At 39.8% G+C, this 9,061-nt stretch overlaps 1 long non-coding RNA gene across 1 annotated transcript in view; it reads right to left on the bottom strand.

The window, feature by feature from the left end:
* Nucleotides 1–125: 125 nt before the first annotated feature.
* Nucleotides 126–9,061, bottom strand: part of LOC118764927 — a 147,881-nt gene continuing 138,945 nt past the window's right edge. The window contains exon 3 of the long non-coding RNA XR_005000765.1: nucleotides 126–418. This is a non-coding gene — a long non-coding RNA (uncharacterized LOC118764927). The remainder of the gene's footprint in view (nucleotides 419–9,061) is intronic.

The following is a 9,061-nucleotide window of genomic DNA, read 5'->3' as shown; positions in this document are numbered from 1 at the left end:
ATATATATATGATGCGTAAATAATTAATTCAAAATATTTAAACTATCAAATTTATTTTATACATTATATTTATATATTTATAAATTTATATATATTTTAATACAATAATTTCTTTCGCACAGATATATCCTTATGACGAGTTTGGATATTAATTTCCTTATATTAATAATAATAATAAATTATTAAAAATATATGTATATATATATATATATACCTGCTATTTCTTATGCTTTGTTATAAGAGTTTGTGCGAGTATTTGTGCATGTGCATGAGTGTTTGTGTGTCTTTGTGTTTGTGTGTGTTCAAATACTCATATATGTGTGTGTCATGCATTCATATGTAACTAAGCTTGTGTATATATTTGTCCACAAGGTTGCGCCACAAGTGCCTCCATATTTACCACAGCTGTCCACAAAACCTGCAATAAAGAAAAACCAGAAAAATATAAATATATTTATATACATACACAGACATGAGCGCTCATATTAATATATACATTTAATCATCATCATCATCAATTGATGTCCATTGTCCAAACTGGAGTGGGTTGCATGGTTTGACTGGGACGGGTGACTTGAGGGGCTGCATTGGACTCCAACCTCATTTAGCATGGTTTCCATGGCTGGATGCCTTTCCTAATACCAACTACTCCATGAGTGTAATAGATGCTTTTACGTGCCACCAGCAAGGCTTCCGGTTGCATGGCATCAGTATCTGCTACGAATACAATTTCACTTGGCTTGATGGGTCAAGCACAGCATATTGCCGAAGGTTTTCCAGGTGAGGAGGATGTTGTGGACAGTGCAGGACTAAAAACAAGATCCGTCAAAGAACAGATGAGCTCATTGTGAGCCAATGACCATCCACACACATGGTGTCTTGTAAAAATATCCTGCACGTGGACTGGCAAACTATACAGCTGTTTCAAGACTGTAAGCCATGAAAACTCCAATGAAATGCATATTGACTACTTCTATCCCAGCTGAGACATCATTCAATTTAAGAAGGTCTCTGTAACTCTTGCAGGCCTGGAAAAAAGTATGAAACAAGAGTCAACAACAATGGCAACCCTTGGATTAATCCAAAACCATTTCCCCCTCAGATCAACCCTAGACAATTCACACTTCTGGACTCTTTCAACACCAGTATGCAGAACTCACTTTGGGGACAAGGTGCACTGACAAGAGGCAGACAGACTTAGCATCACAGCCATTAACATTCAAAGACACAGGATTGAATATGAGGAAGAAGATCGATATCAGAATACAAACAAGGGCTGGAAGTTGACACACTATACAGAAGTAAATGCTGATGACATTTGTCTCTTGGTCATCTCCTTTGCATGTACATCCCTAAAATATGTCACATTCATCTCTCAGTTGGTATTCAACTCCACATTTTCCAGCAGTAAGAAATCTCTGAAGTCATGGCCTAAACCAGCTGCTATTGTTTGTTACAGGGAAAGAAGAAGCTGCAGATGCCTTCTATGATGACATGTAGCAAACCATCAATATCATTGGACGAAACTCCTTTCTAACATTCCTCAGTGGCTGGGATGCATATCTACAGACCCTGCCCCGGACATTTTCAGATGAACCAAATAGAAACTCTGATAGCTTCTCAAATTTTCTCTCAATGATTGTACTCTTCTCTGCACAGTTTTCTGCAAGCACCATGGCAAAGTTTTCATGCACAAGGGCCCACAAGAAATACCGTCAAAAATAGACACATTGTTGTTAAGAGTGTCATAATTCTATCCAGATTGCAATGCCTACACATTTCGTCCATTCAAATCAAATCATCAAATCCTTATTACCATGATAAAACTCAACCAAAAAGCAAAAACCCACCTAGATATATCTTGTTCCTTCTGTCTGCCTCAGATACATCCTATTTCATAACATACAATAGTAGACTCACTGAACTCAATCTAGAACTTGAAGGAGGAATACACTGCTGAGCAATGTGTCCCTACCATGTGACTCTCAAGCAAGAAAGATCCCTGTAAAAATGCCAAAGTTCAGGAAGACAGTCTGACAGCTGCAAAACAAAGCTACTGCAACATTTAATGTTGTTGCAGTCTCGTCCTTAGCCTTAGCTCAGTAGCACACTGCAAACCTAAAAGCAAACATCAAAGATCAAATCAACAGTATAAAAGAAGTAGAGGACAGCAGGCAAATCAGCAGAGCATGGAAAGCCAGGAACAACTTGTTTAGCTGAAAATTTGAGCTAGTATGAAAAATAAAGACAAGTAACTCACAAAAATGACTAACTGACTGGAAATCCCGCTTTAAAAAGCTGCTCAACAGCAGCCAACACAACTCCCACAGGCAATTTTGTTGTCACACTAATTTTGCCACATTAACACAGTCAGCATCTGATAAACTATGGAATATTTGAAAAGCACCACAACTGTCACATGATCTAATGCTATGCAGGCTTTGTGCTACAATAAAATCTATTTTGTTCTGTGGTCTTGAATACTGGTTTCTCAAAGTACCCAAAAGTGCTCACAAGACAACACATACATTCAACTTCTGCTCAAGGCCTTCAACATTTCTTATACAGACCTCATATCAAACAAGTCACGATATGGATCTTTACTGCTCATCAGTCAGATAATCAAACAAAGGCAACAATCATTCACAGGCCACTCAAACAAATCAACCCGTCACAGCACTTTTCTTTCTATAACCCCATGGGGATGTTCAAACCTGGTGGTCAGATTCACATGACATATGTCCAGGAATTTATGCAGGACTCAGAACTGTGTCCTGTCTCAGAGCTGGCATGCGGAATGTGATCTTGCATAGCCTGGAGAGAAATTTGCCCTCGACTTGGAGTCAATGTCAACAAGTCATGTGGAAGAAGAGGAGGAGGAGGAAGAAGAAGAAAAGAAGAAGAAGAAGAAGAAGAGAAGAAGAAGAAGAAGAAGAAGAAGAAGAAGAAGAAGAAGAAGAAAAAGAAAAAGAAGAAGAAGAAGAGTAATGAACTTTATTTAGCAGCCATGGATACCTCACAAATCAGGGTTATTATAACTGAATAATCAAAGGTGATTGTTGTACCTGTTAAACATTCAATAATGCAAAACTAGTGATACCATTAAGATGAATATTTAATCTCCACCACTTGTACACCAAACTGTGTGTGTGAACGTGTGTGTTTGTGTGTAGTTAGGATCTATAAATATAGATTGATAGACAGATATTTTTAATAAAAACTCCCACACACACTTATAAATGCATAGACACACCCCCCCACACACACAGAGATAAATATTTTATATAGACAAACACACACACATATGTGTATGTCTTTATATACATATATGTATACACATACATATACACATGCCGATGCACATATACACCTATATATATACGCACACAAACATATATCCATTACATGTGTATATATAAATTTATCAATTTCTCTCTATCTCTCTTTCCCTCCCTCCTTCCCTCCCTCTCTCTCTTTACATATGTGTGTGTGTGTGTGTGTATATATATGTATATATATTTGCATATATATATATATATATATATATATATATTATGTGAAATAGAAAGATGAATAATCTTGTAGTAGATTAATCAAAAGTTTAACCGATACCTTAGTAGCAAAAATCACAGCAGTAAACAGCACGGTTGGAGGTACAACCATCTGGCGTTGCAACCGTGCGTTGGTGCGGATAATTGAAATTAAACATTATTGGTGAATTGAAGAAATGGAGCTGAACGCAGATTGAACAGAAATCGTTTTTTTCATTCTACACGTGTTTCGAAAGGCACAAATTACCAAATTATCAATCGGATTTTGGTAATTTGTGCCTTTCGAAACACGTGTAGAATGAAATAAAACGATTTCTGTTCAATCTGCGTTCAGCTCCATTTCTTCAATTCACCAATAATGTTTTATATATATATATATATTTATATATGTATATATATATATATATATATATATATATAATATATATATATATCATCATCATCATCATCTTTTAGCATTCGCTTTCCATGCTAGGATGGGTTGGACAGTTCAACTGGGGTCTCGGAAGCCAAAGGCTGCATCAGGTCCAGTCTGATCTGGCAATGTTTCTACGACTGGATGCCCTTCCTAACGCCAACCACTCTTTGAGTGTAGTGGTTGCTTTTTACGTGCCACTGGAACAGGTGCCAGACGAGGCTGGCAAACGGCCACGATCGGATGGTGCTTTTTATGTGCCACCGGCACAGGGGCCAGGTGAAGCTGGCAACGGCCACGATTGGATGGTGGTTTTTACGTGCCACTGGCACGAGGCCAGTCAGGGCAGCGCTGGCAACGGCCATGTTCGGATGGTTCACTTACGTACCACCGGCACTGGTATCACAGCTGCAATTTCCATTGATGTTGATCGATTTCGATTTCGATTTTCACTTGCCTCAACAGGTCTTCACAAGTGGAGTTTTGTGTCCCAAGAAGGAAAGGTATGCATAAGTGGACTGGCTACATCCCATGTAGAGGCCACGGGTTATGGTCTCACTTGTCCTGCCGGGTCTTCTCATGCACAGCATACTTCCAAAGGTCTCGGTCTCTAGTCATTTCCTCGGTTTGACCTAAAGTTCGAAGGTCGTGCTTCACCACCTCGTCCCAGGTTTTCCTGGGTCTGCCTCTTCCACAAGTTCCCTCAACCACTAGGGTGTGGCACTTTTTCACACAACTATCTTCATCCATTCTTACCACATGTTCATACCAGCATAGACGTCTCTCTTGCACACCACATCTGATGCTTCTTAGGCCCACCTTTTCTCTCAAGGTACTTACACGCTGTCAAGTATGAACACTGACATTACACATCCATCGGAGCATACTGGCTTCATTTCTTGTGAGCTTATGCATATCTTCAGCAGTCACGGCCCATGTTTCACTGCCATGTAGCATGGCTGTTCGTACACACGCATCATACAGTCTGCCTTTCACTCTGTGCGAGAGGCCTTTTGTCACCAGCAGAGGTAAGAGCTCTCTGAACTTTGCCCAAGCTATTCTTACTCTAGCACTTACACTTTCAACACACCCACCGCCCGCTACTGACTTGGTCACCTAGGTAACGGAAGCTATCAACTATTTCTAGTTTTTCTCCTTGGAATGTGGCAGAAGTTGGTCTCAGAGCATTTTCAGTGTTTATTGCTCCTGAGCATCTGCCACATACAAAACTATCTTCCTAGTTAGCCTTCCTTTGACATTGCTGCACCTCTTATGTGTCCATAGCTTACACTTGGTGCATCTTATAGAGTTTCTACCTACACCTTTTCTACAGATCGAGCAGAGCCATCTACCTGAAGGCGTTTGTGATTTGTCTACCTTCCTACTTATTAGGACTTTGGTTTTAGCTAGATTGACTCTAAGGCCCTTCGATTCTAATCCTTGCTTCCACACCTGAAACTTCTCCTTCAGTATATGTATATATATATATGGTGCTGCCCCCTCGTTATCGAGTATGGCCATTGCATGAAGCTTAATCAATGTTGTTATCATGCAATGCCTGTGCAAGAAGATTTTTTTTAAAGTGAGGAAAGGCTGTGCATTGAGTCAATCCCACTCATTAAGCAACAGCAGTCATAATCCGAAAAGAAGAACAAGTCAACATCATCGGTAACCACTGAGCCGCAGGTTTTATGTCGGAGTTATCCCAGTTACCTGAGTTATCATCTAGAAGGATGCCCTAACAAAGGCTAGGAGTCCTTCACTCCCAATGATTTAATCACGCGATCGGGTATTCAGTCCGATTATTTCTATGTCCCCGCGCATGATACAGCCTTAAGACATTTATTGGATGGCCGTTGACTCTCAAGAGTTCCTCTGCCCTTTGACGGGTTTTGTTTTTCATCCCGCAGGGTGTCCAAAAAACATCCTCCTCACCAAGCAAGCTTGGTGGGGTTGCCGGTTTAGTCGCTGACGACCCAACCATGCAACAGGTTGTACTGGGTTACATGTTACCAGTAGCACTTGAAAGTGACCTGACAATATATATGTATATATACACATGTACATGTGCAATAACCAATGGCAGTGATTCCATAAGTAAATAAGTCAACCTAAAGTTTGTATAAATTTATCAATCAACAACAGACAATATAACCATATGATCAGTAAAGAAGAATAAATTGAAAAAAGGAGAGGATAACTAACTCTCCAAACCTAATTTCTGTTTTATTTTCTGCATTGTTTATTATACTTTCTAGTTTATATTTTTCTTTTCTGCATAACAACTATATATCATTGATACAATTGATACTAAGCATTAATAATAGTGCGATATCATTATATATGTATGTTTGTCTGTGTGTAGTAGCACTGGTAGAGAGCGGGAAGGACCATTGATCAAATAAGCATTGAATACAAACGTTGGCTGGAGAGGATATATTTATTATCTATCAGCAGACAGCTTTCTTTGTTTCAGCAAATCTAGTAAAAATATCTAGTCATTCTTGCTAGATATACAGAGATGGACTGAGCAGTTGTTTAGGCTGATTGCTAACATATTTCACACACACACGCGTGCACACACGCGCATGCACACACACACATGCACACTCATGCATGCACATACATTTGTATGTATAGCTGTATACATTTATATTTATGTGTATATTTACATATATATATAAATATATACATATAATATAAATAATATATAAATATATGCATATATAGATACATATATATACGTGCCTACATATATATGTATATATACAATCATATATGTGTAAAGAACATCAAAAAAATGTAGACAAAATGAGAAACGAGAACATGAAAAGCAAAAACAAACATAGAAAACAAACTTTGTTTGAACAACGAAAAAGACAAACAACAGAGAAACGAGACAGGCAACATAAAGGAAATTCCCTTTATCAGTTGTCCCCTGTTTTATCTACTCTATGTTTTGAAGGTAAGGACAAGACGCGACTTTGTTACATGGGTGTTTATTATACAATCGAACACCACGCACCCATTTCCAAGTAAGTTTTATCTTTATATATATATATATATATATTATATATATATATATTATATATATATATATAAGATAAAATAATATATATATATATATATATATATAATATATAGGAAGTTAATTATATGGCCAGTCATAGAGTGACCAATGGTTTAACACCCATAAAGCATTCAGACTCCAATGGGCCATTGGAATCTGATGAGCTGTCTATAAGGCTAAGTGCTCTATGGATGCAAAACCATTGGTCAGAATATGACAGGCCATATAACCATATAATTAACTTCCTATAAATCTATTACTGCTCTATCATTTGTTTAGAGTCTGCTTCTTTTTTGGATATATGATCCACTCATCCAAATCAAATTAGATGAACATCAATGGAATTTGTATCTTTGTGGTTCCAGTACCGGTGGCACACAAGAAAACCATCCGAACGTGGCCGTAGCCAGTACCGCATCGACTGGCCTCCGTGCTGTGGGCACAACAAACACCATCTGATCGTGGCCGTTCGCCAGCCTCATCTGGCACCTGTGTCGGTGGCACATAAAAACACCATCCGAAGACCCGGCGACGTAGTCAGTCCACCTATGCATACCTTCCTACTTATGACACTTGTGAAGACCTTGAGGCAAGTGTGTGACACCTACTTATGACACTTGTGAAGACCTGTTGAGGCAAGTGTGTGACACTTGTGTAGACCTGTTGAGGCAAGTGAAAATCAAATCAAATCAAATCAAACCAAATCAAAATAGATGAACATCAATGGAATTTGATCTTTGTGGTACCAGTACCGTTGGCACACAAGAAAACCATCCAAACGTGGCCGTGGCCAGTACCGCATCGACTGGCCTCTGTGACGTGGGCACATAACAAACACCATCCGATCGTGGCCGTTCGCCAGCCTCATCTGGCACCTGTGTCGGTGGCACATAAAACACCAACCGAAGACCCGGCAAGACTAGTCAGGCCATAACCGTGGCCCCTACCTGGGACGTAGTCAGTCCACCTGTGCATACCTTCCTTCTTGTGACACTTGTGAAGACCTGTTGAGGCAAGTGAAAATCAAATCAAAACAAATCAAAATAGATGAACATCAATGGAATTTGTATCTTTCTGGTACCAGTGCCGGTGGCACACAAGAAAATCATCCGAACGTGGCCGTAGCCAGTACCACATAGACTGGCCTCCGTGCTTTGGGGACGTAACAAACACCATCCGATCGTGGCCGTCCGCCAGCCTCATCTGGCACCTGTGTCGGTGGCACATAAAAACACCATCCGAGCGTGGCCGTCTGCCAGCCTCGTCTGGCACCTGTGTCGGTGGCACATAAAAACACCATCCGAGCGTGGCCGTTCGCCAGCCTCGTCTGGCACCTGTGTCGGTGGCACATAAATCACCACTACACTCTCGAGTGGTTGGCGTTAGGAAGGGCATCCAGCTGTAGAAACACTGCCAGATCTGACTGGCCTGGTGCAGCCTTCGGGCTCCCCAGACCCCAGTTGAACCGTCCAACCCATGCTAGCATGGAAAACGGACGCTAAATGATGATGATGATGATGATGATGATATATATATATATGCATATTTTTTGAGGTTATTTGTATGAATTCAGAAAAAGATGTTTGGCTCATCAAAGAAAAGAAGTGTGTGATGTTTGATGCAGATGTGCCTGGTGCATCTGCTGGGTCATAGAAATGTAGAAATGAAGAGTGATAATCTCTGTACAAGCAGCTTTGATAGTAAAGTTAGGTTTATGGTAATATGTTTGGATTATCAGGGTACTATGGTTTGGAATACATCAAAAGCACCCTATGATAATGTTATCTTTTTTGACAACCATATGAAATATCAGTCTTTCTATAGATATAGATATTGTAGACTGTTGGAGTACGTGCATCCTTTCTCAGAGGCATGGTACAAGCTCAAGTTGATTAAAGGGAGACCCTATTGAAAATTTCTCATTTGATGCCGAGTGAGGTATTACTTGTAGTCCAAGAATTTCCAGACAAAATTGGACAAGGTGGTAGAGTTTCCCTGTCATCTGAAGCAGTGTGTGTGCTGCGA

Source organism: Octopus sinensis, linkage group LG9, assembly GCF_006345805.1.
Source record: "Octopus sinensis linkage group LG9, ASM634580v1, whole genome shotgun sequence".
Lineage (NCBI taxonomy): Eukaryota > Metazoa > Mollusca > Cephalopoda > Octopoda > Octopodidae > Octopus > Octopus sinensis.
This window is presented reverse-complemented; position numbering and strand designations above follow the sequence as displayed.